A 12614-nucleotide genomic window follows, 5' to 3' on the forward strand; every position below is an offset into this window, starting at 1 on the left:
CGTGACAGGCCTAGGCCACCTAGGCTGCCTAGGCCACACACGATAACGACTGGCGCAGCACAAGTGGCGGCGCCGAGACGCGGTTAGTCGTTGACAAACTAAATCAGGCTAGCTACCCTAGCCCGGCCAAGCCGCCGCGTGCATACGCCGCTACGTTCAAATGACGCCCTCGGCGCGACCGATGTATGCAGCGATCGTGCGCAGCAGTCGGGAACGCCCATCGCACCGCCGCTATCTTCGAGGGCGTTGAGGGAAAGCTCGCCTCCTGTCAACAGAGTGCACATGGTTTGGGGTGGCGGAGTTCGATTTATCCATTTGGCAACCGACGCCGTTCAAAATAAAAAATTAAAAATGCATGCGATTTTCCGCGTGATATAGAAAGTGTTCGATATAATCAATAATTCGATATATCTGTGTTCGATATATCGAGGTTCGACTGTATATAGGAGGGCAGCGCTGTTGCCATCCGGTCTTCCACGGCGTAGGCGTCAACTTTTTTTCTTTCGCCACGCAATGGCCTTGTACGAAAGGTTATGCTGTACCTTGAACCGGTGAATCCACCTACTAGAGGCCTGAAGGTTAATTCCCAATGTGAGTGCAATGTCTGCTGCCTTCTTGCGAAGCACTTTTCTGTCGATGTTGATACGGGCTGCCGGGACCTCTCTGAGCCACATTAGGAGAGCCTCTTACAACTTCAGATGGTGGGCAGTTTTCGCTTCTTTTGAATTTATCATGAAGCATTGTACATTTTGTATAATTTGGTCACGCTGACCAACGATTGTTGACAACGTTGACAGCGGCAGGCCTAGGCCATGTCAGTGCACTTTTTCTTGGGCTCTCTGTCCACCTTATTTGAAATTTCCAATTTGTTCTTAAAGGTCATTGCCTTCCGCTTTCGTGACATTGCAGTATTCTGCAGGGGAGACTGAGGGGTGGTGGAGAAATGTGGAGGGGGCAGCAAGGCACAACTCCGCCGGGCTGGTTGGTTCGTTTGCAGTGAGCAACAACGAAATAAAAGAGATCTCTGCCGTCAACTGAGGGAGAAACGCTTCTTCACCAACTTCGCTGTTGCCGCAGGTTCCCAAGATGGTTTTTCCGGCTTTCTTTTTTGGCATGTGTGCGTGATTCGTGCTGTGCTGCTTTTCTTGCTGTACATATGCGCGAGCCTCAAAGGTCGTAATACCGAAGTCCATATCGCCCGTCGTGAAGAGAACAAGGGTTCGTAACAACCAAATTTTTTGCCCATTGAATGCAATGCAATTTGTCCGGGGAATTTTATGAATTCGTATTACAGTTGAACCCGGATATTCCGAATTTTGGTTATACCATACTCGTACGCATGGAATATCCCCTTGAAAATCTCATGTAAAAGTATAGGAAAGCTGCGTCATATATCGAACTCAATTTCACCGGTCATTCGATATATCAAACTCCACAGCACGCATTGGACGGTGCAACTTCCCCAAAGACGATCGCATCATTGGCCGTTTGCTGCATGACGTTTTCAAGCTACACGCGGACGGAATGAGAGGGCGCAGATTGGCGACGGCGGGTCTAGGGCAGCGCCGCGCCCTTTCCCCAAAGGCACCCGCATCTGTGGTGATCGCTGCTGCACGCCATAATGTGACATTTGCAAGCTATGTGCGGGAAGGAACGAAAGAGCCAATGCAGCAGTGGTGTTCAGGAGAGAAGAAAAACACGATAGAGCGAAGCGCAAGGATGTGCCCACTCATCTCTCCGCTTTCTCTCTCTTACCCGGTCTCCGTTCGCAGCAGCACGCACTATGCATGCGCAGACAAGCCAGCACAGCCTGTGGCAGACACTTTCTCCAGTGTGTGTTGGGAACGGTCTGCGTGCGGCGGCTGACGCGCGATGCGCGTCCATGAAGGCGTCTCATGTCGTCGTGCTGCACATGCGTGGTTTCGGACACAGAAGCGGCAGTTTCTTTTTCCCTTTTTTTGGGGGGGGATTGGGGTCGTTTATCCTTGCCGTAGACAGGCCGAAGATGGGCAGAAACACGCAAACAAACAAGCTCTTGTTTGTTTGCATTTTTTTTCATCCTCGTTTTTCGCCCTGTACATAATGTTACTTGTCGTGCTGAACGTGCCGCGCAGCGTAAGCCATGGCTGCTGCGAACGTCTTTTTTTTTGCAAGTCGTTCATTCTTTCATCTATGATTTAACGAAAGCACGCAGTCAGCTGCGATTACGACACCGACTTTTAGCATTGTTTTTTTCAAATGGCATCTGCAGCTATCGCACTTCCAATGATTTTGTGGCAGTGGACTACGCCCGCCCCAAGCGGGACGTGATAAATCAAACCAGGCTTGTGCAATCAAGCCGTCACGGGCACTCTGCCATGTTCGCTCCCTGCCACCACTGGATCTATCAAACACATAGTCAAAAGATAAACATGTCCTGATGTTATCGCTGCGTAGCATCTTGATGCGCTGCCTATAAATGAACGGTGGATGCGACGGTTGAAACGAAGAGACTCTCCTCCGAACATTTTTTTTTTTTTTTTCAGATTCTCGGGGGCAAAAGTTGGGGGTGGGTTAATTATGCTACTGGGTTGACTACGCGACAAATACCCTATCATTTTTCACGATCCCAGGTGGCGTCTCAAGACAATTTTTGTATCAATATATCGAACTATTTTGCTATCCCCGTCGAGCTCCATATACAGTCGAACCTCGTTATAACGAACACGGATACAGCAAATTATTGGATATAACGAAGTAAAAGCAAAGTTTGGTTGGCTGTGCTTTATTTGTATGGGAGTTCTATCTGTATAATAAAATGAAAAACTGAAAATTTGACACTAATTCGGTTATAACGAAGCATATTTTGTATTCCCCCGCAGGGGGCATCTGTTAAAGCAGATGTTTGCGTGTACTGTGCGACACCACGGACCCCGAGCACCCACGCTTAGCCGTGCGTGGCATCGCCGTGTCTGGGGAAAAGGGGATCCTGGTGGTTGAGCCGATGCCGAGTGTTTGGACCTTTAAGGCCCCTCGGCGGAGGCAACACACCACTTTGGCCCACGCTTCCCACAGACGGCACCTCCGGGCTGACCCACCCGGGGGAAATCGGCAGTCGCCTTTTCCTGTCCTCCCCTCCATCTTTCACTTTCCTATCCTCTCTCTTACAACTGTCCTGTCTTCCCTTACCTTCTTCGTTTCTTCCTACTTCCAGGCGGCGAGGGTTAACCTTGTGTGGCTAACCACCCTGCGTTATGCCATATTTGGTTATAGTCGGGGTGTACGGCTGGCGCGGGCAGGTCTGCTTTGCGAGTTCCTGTCCCGTCCCCTCGTTGGGCTCCATGGTGGGTGGCCGCCACCCCGGCTGAACAAAAACTTACTGCATGGCTTCTTCTTTGCTCTCCAATGATCGTTCCCGAAAAAGGGGACGGACCGATGAAACTGCAAACTTCTTTCTAAAGAATGCAAACAGATTCCCACGCTTCCACGTGGTGCACAGTGAAGACCCTCAAAAAACAGCTAGGCAAATATCTCCTTTTGTCGCGACCAAGACATTGACTGAAGCAATAGGCCAAGGATACAATGTCAAAAAACTTCCAAATGGCGACCTACTCTTGGAAATTATGTACCATCATCAAAATGAAAAACTTCCTACAGTAACCAGCTTTGGGGAATGCCCAGTTAATGTCACCAAACACCGCTCTCTAAACATGGTGAGGGGAGTCATTTCAGATGACGACCTAAAGTACCTAAGTGAAGAAGAACTCCTTGAAGGACTAAGAGAACAAAATGTCATCAATGTGTTCAGAATTAAAATCAGACGGGATAACAAAGAGATACCGACCAGGCACTTAGTCCTTACCTTCGAATCGAGCACACTGCCCGAGGCTGTGGAGGTAGGGTACACGAAGATAAAACTGAAACCGTACATACCTAACCCGCGTCGCTGTTTCAAATGCCAAAGGTATGGCCACGGCTCACAGACTTGCCGAGGCCAACTTACATGTGCGAAGTGTGCCTCCCACGAGCATCCCACTGAGAACTGTGAATCCGAAACGCATCTTTGCATCAACTGTGAGGGCAGCCACGCTGCTTACTCACGAACCTGTCCAACATGGAAACAAGAGAAAGATATCATCACACTAAAAGTCAAAGAAAACCTCACTTACAGGGAAGCACGTAAGAAACTCACGTCCACTCACACCCCAACTTATTCTGTTGTGACGCAAAAGGGGGCGGCGTCACAACAGTCTTTGGAACCTGCCCAGGTGACACACGGTGCACCTAAGGCAGGGACCTCTACGTCCCCGGTGGAAGTAGCTGGGGCTGCTCCACCACCCCCAAAGCAGGCTGCGCGGGCCTCTAGGTCAGCTGGCCCCAAGGTCTCTCCAGTAACGGCGAGATCTACCACAAATGTGTCTGTGCAGTCTGCACAATCGTCCAGCACGTCCGAGGACGCAATGGACACAACAAACGACGACCGTCCGGGGCCGTCAACATCTGACAGGCGACGGAGCTCCTTGGAGCGAACTAGAAAAGAAAAGGCCCGAATCACCGGGCCAGAAAAAACTTAGTCTCTCTACCTTCCTCATATAAAATGGCGTTCTTAGTTCATTGGAACTGTAGAGGACTTTTAAGAAACTACAGCGATATAAAAGACATTCTTGCTTCATTCTTACCCGCAGCGCTGTGCGTTCAGGAAACCAATCTCGGTGCGCAGCATAAAAACATACTAAAAAAATATAAAGTTTTTCGCCGCGACCGAGAGCACGTTAGCAGGCTCTCGGGTGGTGTTGCTATCATTGTAAGGAATGATATTGCAGCTAGTGAATACAAACTTGACACTCAGCTTGAAGCAGTGGCAGCCACCTTGCTTACATTTAAAAGAATCACGGTGTGCTGCGTGTATGTTGAGCCACATCGAAAAATAGCTCTCAATGACTTAGAAAACCTTATAAATCAACTACCGGAACCTTATGTGGTAGTTGGTGATTTTAATGCACATTCTCCTTTCTGGGGAAGCGAAAAAATTGATGCGCGAGGCCTAATTATTGAAGATTTTATTCTATCTAACAACATTTGCTTACTAAACGCGGGTAAACCGACCTACTGCTCTCCGAGCACGGGAAAGATGAGTGTTTTAGACCTGTCATTTTGTTCACCTTCTCTCTTTAATGATTTTAAATGGGAAGTTTTAGAGAATCCATATGGGAGTGATCACTTACCAGTACTAATCCGCATGTCATCATCACCAAAAGTCACCCCAAGCAAACCGCGACGATGGAAGCTCCATTTAGCCGACTGGCCACTTTTCGAGTCCAAAGCCAATCTGGAAGAAGTTTTCTCAGAGGAGCTCACTGTAGATGAATTGAATGAAAGGTTTACTAATTGCATAATACGTGCAGCAAAACTAGCTATTCCACAGTCTTCGGGAGTTGTGCATAGCAGTAACAAAGCCTGGTACACGCAAGAATGCCGGGAGGCAAAAAAGAAACAAAATAAGGCCTGGGGAACTTTCCGCAGGTACCCAACCCAAGGAAACCTTATAGCATTTAAAAAGGCAAGAGCAGAAGCACGATTTATTCGTCGAAAGGCTGAAAAAGAATCGTGGCAGAGGTATGTAACGTCAATAAATAGCTCAATGACGTCTAAGAAAATGTGGGAACAAGTTCGTAAACTCTGTGGAAACTTTTCCCCGTTTACAATTCCCATCCTCACAGCCCCTGGTGTTCAGACTAGCATAGAAGAACAGGCCAATATACTAGGCGAACATTTCGCACACGTTTCAAGTTCGTCACACTACACAGAAACATTCCTAAAATACAAAAACATAGCTGAGAAACAAAAACTCACAACAAGTGGTGGCAGAAATGAATCATATAATAGTTTTATTACACTCCAAGAAGTAAAGAACGTCCTTGCTGCTGGAAAACAGACTGCGCCTGGTCCTGACGAAATTCATTACGAAATGCTGGCTCATTTATCCGAATCCTCTGTAGAGGCACTTGTGAAATTCTTTAACAAAATTTGGACTCTGGGTAAACTCCCGGAGGCTTGGAAACAAGCCGTTATTGTTCCGTTTCTGAAACCAGGAAAGCCGCCGACCTCAGCGGGCAGTTACAGACCCATAGCTCTGACCAGCTGTTTAGCAAAATGTTTTGAAAGTGTTTTAAACATCCGACTAACTTTCATCTTAGAATCTCATAAACTTCTTAATGTTCATCAGTGTGGTTTTAAAAAAGGGTGTGCAACGACCGACCACTTAGTGCGTCTTGAAAATACTGTCAGGGAAGCGTTCATACATAAACAAAATTGCCTTGCCGTTTTCTTTGACATGGAAAAGGCATACGATACGACTTGGAGGTTCGGGATCCTACGCGATATAGCAGATTTGGGCATCCGAGGCCGGATGCTAAATGTTCTGAAGGACTTTCTATCAGGTCGTTCATTTCAAGTACGTCTCGGTACCACCTTCTCGCGGAACTTTATTCAAGAGAATGGGGTACCTCAGGGGTGCATTTTAAGTACAACTTTGTTTATTGTAAAAATGAATTCTATTAGCAAGGTAATCCCAAAATCCATTATGTTCTCGCTGTATGTCGACGACCTTCAAATAGCCTGCACATCCTCAAACATATCAATTTGTGAAAGACAAGTACAATTAACACTAAATAAACTAGACTCATGGGCTTTTAAAAATGGGTTCAAATTTTCCCCACAGAAAACCGTGGCAGTAATGTTCTCGCTGAAACGAGGTATACAGATCAATCCCAAGTTACACTTAAATGGGATTGAGTTGCCAGTAAAGAGCGAACATAAATTTTTGGGTGTAACGTTCGACAGAAAACTAACATTCCTGCCTCACATAAACATCCTAAAGAGGAAAGCCATAAAATCTCTAAACATACTGAAGGTTCTCTCTCGGAAACACTGGGGGTCTGATAGGGCGTGTCTTCTACATATATATCGATCTGTTGTGCGGTCTAGCTTGGACTACGGGTCCATAGTCTACGGGTCAGCTAGACCATCATACCTAAGGAAATTGGACCCGGTACATAACTTAGGTTTACGCCTTTCTTGTGGCGCTTACAGAACATCCCCTGTTGATAGTCTGTATGCAGAGACGAATGAGCCTCCGCTGAAAGATAGAAGGGCTTCACTTACATGTGCTTATGTCCTTAGAATAAGGTCACAGAAAAAACACCTCTGCTATCCAATAGTCTCAACATGCCGCTCACGAGTAATTTTCACAAATAAACCACAAGCGACGAGGCCACTGATAATGCGTTTCGAAAACATTTGCAGTGAGTTAGAAATTCTGGACACCTTGCCCGACACTGCACCAAAAAACAGCCCCCTACCCCCATGGTACAAACTTCCAAATGTCTGTGATCTCACTCTAACACACTTCAACAAAAGCCAAACTCCTAAAGAGCATATAATACAAGAATTTCGCACAATAAAAGAAAAGTACAGTAATTATACAGAGTTTTATACAGATGGATCAAAAACTTCTACTTATGTTGGCTGTGCCGTAGTTGAAGAGAACTGGGAACAAATAATTAGGCTTCCTCAGTGCGCATCAATCTTTACAGCTGAATCCTATGCTATCCTGACAGCTGTAGAAAAAATAGTGAATGAAGGCATTGGGAACAGTGTCATCTACACCGATTCGTTGAGTGTACTGATGGCTTTAAATCACAGAAATGCTGCCATGCCTCTAATCGGTAACATAATACATAATGTAAAAATGATCACGACACAAGGACATAACATAGTGTTCTGTTGGGTCCCTAGTCACGTAGGCATTGACGGCAATGAAAGAGCAGACAAATGTGCTGCACTTGCCCACAACAAATTGATTCAGAAAGTAAACATACCACATAGTGATTGCTTGAAATTAATAAAACATAAACAGATGAATAAATGGCAGTCCAGATGGAACAACCAAGAAAATAATAAGTTGCGTCTCATAAAGCCTGTACTAGGAGAATGGCAATCGAGCACACATCAACAACGTTTTATGGAAGTGATAGTATGCCGTCTTCGTATTGGACATACACATCTAACACATAACTTTCTGCTAATGAAACATAACAAACCGACCTGTGAAGAATGCGATGAGATACTCACTGTAAACCACATTCTAATTACATGCTCAAAACTTGAGGCACTACGGAGAAAACATTTTACTATATTTTACAATCATACCATCCCATTCCATCCCACCTTGCTTTTAGGAGAAAGAGCACTTGTAAACCTAGCATCTGTTCTCAGTTTCCTAGAAGAAGGAAGCTTTTTAAATAAACTATAGATTAAACATATCCATTTCCTCTTTTGCAACCAGAACATACATTAACCTCGCTCTTGGCGCATGATAGCCTTAGTTGCTTATGCGCCATAAAACACAACACAACACAACACAACGCATATTTTGTATTCACATGACACAAAATCCGCAAAGAAGCAAAAAAAAACATTTTCAAAACGCTAAATTTCGGTTTTATCAATCGCCTCCACCTAAAATGTGTTTAAATCACCCGCGCTTTCGCACGCCACGCCATCTAGGGACCGCGAGTGAATCTAGCATCGTCTGCCTGGCATGTGACCTGCACGTGATCGAACCACCGCCCGCGTGCCCCTGCCCCTACTTTTTGCCGACCCGCGCGTGTGCTCACTTTCCTCGAGGTCGTGCCGTCGTTTTGCAGCATGGCGGCGCCGAAACACAAAGCAGTTTTTCTTGAAACAAAGATAAAAATATTCAGGGCGGTTGACAGCGGGCGCAAAAAAAAAGAGATTGCCGCACACTTCGGCATTGCGCCTAGCACTCTGTCAACCATATTGAGCGCAAGGCAGAAGATAGAAAACGTGCACTCTGCAGGCGCCGTGAAGAACCCATCCACCAGCGAGACTGAGCCCAACGACGCCCACGATTCTGAAGGTGAAGCGGACAATTTCGACGAGACGACTTGGCGTCAACTGGTGGTTCCGAATGTTACGTTCGAGGACTTTATTGCTGCCGATGACAACTTGGCTGTGGCGCCCGAATTGGCCGACCAAGAAATAGTCGATCAGGTGCTTCCTACAGATGATGCTGCGAGCAGCGATGAGAGTGAAGAAGAAGGCGAAGAGCGAGCTCTCAGCAGCACCGAGGCTGCCGATATGGCGAGGAAATTGAGAAGGTACCTTGAGAACCTACCTGTGGCCAAATCAGTTGACATTGGGAAAGCGCTGCACATTGTCGATTTCGTTGAGAAATTTATTCTATTGAATAGTGTTAAGTGCCGCCAAATGAAGATTACGTCGTTTTTTAAATAAATCAGTTCTGCGTGGCCTAAATCCCGATTTGTGTGCTCATTTTTGCTTGGCAGTGCAAAATGAAAGGTAATGTTTCGCGTGCTTATACCACGCTTTAAAGAAAAAAAAATGCTTTTTTTTTTCAGCTCTGTGCTTTCCATTTTAGGGTAGCCTTTACTTGGGTTTATGAACAGAATTTTTTTTTGTAGGAATTTGTGTGTACTTTTACAGCGAATATCTGATATAACGAACGAATTTCCGCACAAAATGAGACTTCGTTATAACGAGGTTTGACTGTATCCGGGTTCGACTGTATACTGAAATTTGTATGAGCCGAGTTCGTATCATCAGAATTCTACTGTATTCAATTTGGTACCTTTTCAACCATCGGTTCTCTCTTCGCACTACATTTCCCACCTATGCCCTGTTCTTGGTTTCCACTGTAAAGCAATTCGAGGTATTTCTCTGATCTACTGTGCATGCTTCCTATCTCTTGACAATACACCTGCCTTTTTCTATTTCATAGCTCTCTGCATTGTCCTCAACTTAAGTGGAATCCTTTTTGTTAGCCTCCATTTTTCAGCCCCATAGGTGAGTACAGGTAAGATGCAACAGTTGTATACTTTCCTCTTGTGTACCGGTAAGCTGCTAGGCATAATCTGCGGAATACTTGCCAAATGTGCTCCATCCCAATCTTATTCTCCTAGTTATTTCCCTTTCATGGTCTGGATCTGTGGTCACTACCTGTTCTAAGTAGATATATTCTCGTACCACTTCCAGTGCTTCGCTCATCATCATCATCATAGGCCTGATTATACCCGCTGCAGGGCGAATGCCTCTCCCATATTTCTCCAATTAACACGGTCCTGTGCTAGCTGCATCCACTTGACCCCTGTGAAATTATTAACCTCATCCGCCCACCTAACTTTCTGCCACCCCCTGCTACGCTTTCCTTCCCTTGGAATCAAGTTCGTTACCCCTAAGCGACCATCGGTTATCCTTTCTTTCCACTACATGTCTGCCCACGCCCATTTCTTCTTGATTTCCACTAGAATGTCAGCAACTTGAATTATTTCTCTGACCCACTCTGCACGTTTCCTACCTCTTAATTTTACCCCTATCATTTTTTGCTCCATTGCCCTCTGCATTGCCCCGCTTATACCTATTGCTTCGCTGCCTATTGTAAACAGTTGTTTCTTCCGAGTCTGTTGAACATTACCTTAGTCTTCTGCATACAGTATTGATTTCTAGGCCTACCTTTCTGCTTTTCCTATGTGGTCATCAATCATTCTTTGCATTTCATCCCCCGAGTTTACAGTCGAAGACTGATTTTTCGGACTCTCAACGGACCGCGAAAATGTCCAAAAAATCGGGCAGTCCGAAAAAACAAATGTGCACCAAAAAAGCTCAATTTATTGACCTTGAGGCCGGAAAAAGTCATGAATGCTTTTCTGCACCACGCTCCGCTTCTGTAATAACAGGCCCGCCTGAATTTCGGCGAGACTCTTAGTGTTGCTGTAAACCGAAGAAAGGGTTGCGACCGCTCAGCTTGCGTAGGCTGCGCTGCTGTTGGTGAGTCGTCGTCGTCATCTTCCTCCGACTCTGTGAGCACTTGACGAATTATTTTGCCATCTGTGAGCCCAGCGCACAGTTCCAACTCGTGGTCCATGTCTGTGAACTTTGAAAACGAGGCGGTCGATGGAATTCCGACAGTGCGAAGGTCGTCAATGAGCTGCTCACTGTGCGACAGCTGCTCGACGACGCTCTCCTCGTCCAAGGCAGCCAACTCTTCTTTCAGCACAAATCCCGCGTGGCGGAAGCAATTGCGCAATGTTGAGGGTGCCACCGACTTCCATGCATCGGCGAGCATACGAAGTGCTAGAGTAGGTTTTCCCACTGTCGAGGCATGTTGCTTTTCATGTTGCTTTTCATGTTGCTAGGTTGGCAGGTATGCATTGCCGTCACACGTTTTTCTAGCATCAGATCCTGTCCTGGTGAGAAGTGCGTTTCCAGAAGTGCTCACAAGCATCGTGTCTCACCCCAAATCTGTTATGCGATTCGATTTGTACATGGATTTAAAAAAAAAAATTTGTAATCCGGTGGAGAATTGCGCAGCACCAGTACAGTAAAAGCTCGTTAATTCGACTCTCGTTAATTTGGAAAATCTGATAATTCAACCTTTGCGCCTGGTCCCCAGAATTATGTATAGGAGTCTATGGGACGAAACTCTTGTTAATTCGGATGGATTTGACGGCACGACGGATAATTCGGACAACTTCGGGCAGCTACCGAGGCTCGAAAACGAAAATAAGACGAACGCGGCACAATAGCGATACCCAAAAGCAGCATCGCCATGGACATCAATGAATCAACTTGGCTCGACTTGTGGCTGGATGGGCGCATTTTCTTGTTTTTTCACGAGTCACGTTACTGGCGGTGCCATTTTGTCGTTTTGCTGCTGTCGGTGCGCTACGCTGTTGTATTGAAGACTGCTCGCTTTAGTCCAGCTCATTGCTTCTTTGTTGTGCGCTGGTATCACCGCACTCGCCCCCGATGGCAACACCGGCGAAACGGCCGAAGAGCTACGAGGCCAAGGACTTGGCTACCAAAGTGGAAATTTTGCGGGCCCTTAAGAACGGGCTCTCCCGACAAGGAGCAATGAAAAAATATGATGTTAAAAGGAGTACTTTAAGCACATATGTAAAAAATGAAGAACAGATTCTTCAGGCGTTCGAAAGCGAGAAGTTCCAAGCGTCAAGAAAGCGTCTGCGAGCAGCAGCTCATCCGGAGTTGGAAGAAGCCTTGCTTCGGTGGGTGGTCAACTCGCGTGATGCAAACCTCCCATTGAGTGGACCCCTCATCATGGCGCAGGCCGAGAGGTTTGCACTGATGATGCATATCGATGGATTCAAAGCGTCGGAAGGGTGGTGTGCGTGCTTTAGAGACAGACATGGTCTCGTTTTCAAGACTGTGTGCGGCGAAAGAGGTGCCGTCAACGAAGATGTTGCCAACAACTGGAAGAACGCTCGGCTGCTGGAACATATCGCAGCATATGATCCAAATGACATTTTTAATGCTGATGAAACCACTTTTCTTTAAGGCATTGCCTAACAAGAATGTGACAATGAAAGGAGATCCCTGCATCGGCGGAAAAAGGAGTAAAAGAACGGAGAAAAGTGCGGCTAAAAGAACGAGTCACCGTTCTTTTAGCCGCAAACATGACAGGGACAGAGCGCTTGCCGCTTGTCGTCATTGGAAACTGGACAAGTGTGTGCAGGTTCATTAAAATTGATCTGTAAATAAAAACAATGTCTCTAAGATCCATATCCCCCCTTAAG

Source organism: Amblyomma maculatum, unplaced genomic scaffold (genome assembly GCF_055883805.1).
Source record: "Amblyomma maculatum isolate TAMU_Amacu unplaced genomic scaffold, ASM5588380v1 scaffold_13, whole genome shotgun sequence".
NCBI classification, from domain to species: Eukaryota; Metazoa; Arthropoda; class Arachnida; order Ixodida; family Ixodidae; genus Amblyomma; species Amblyomma maculatum.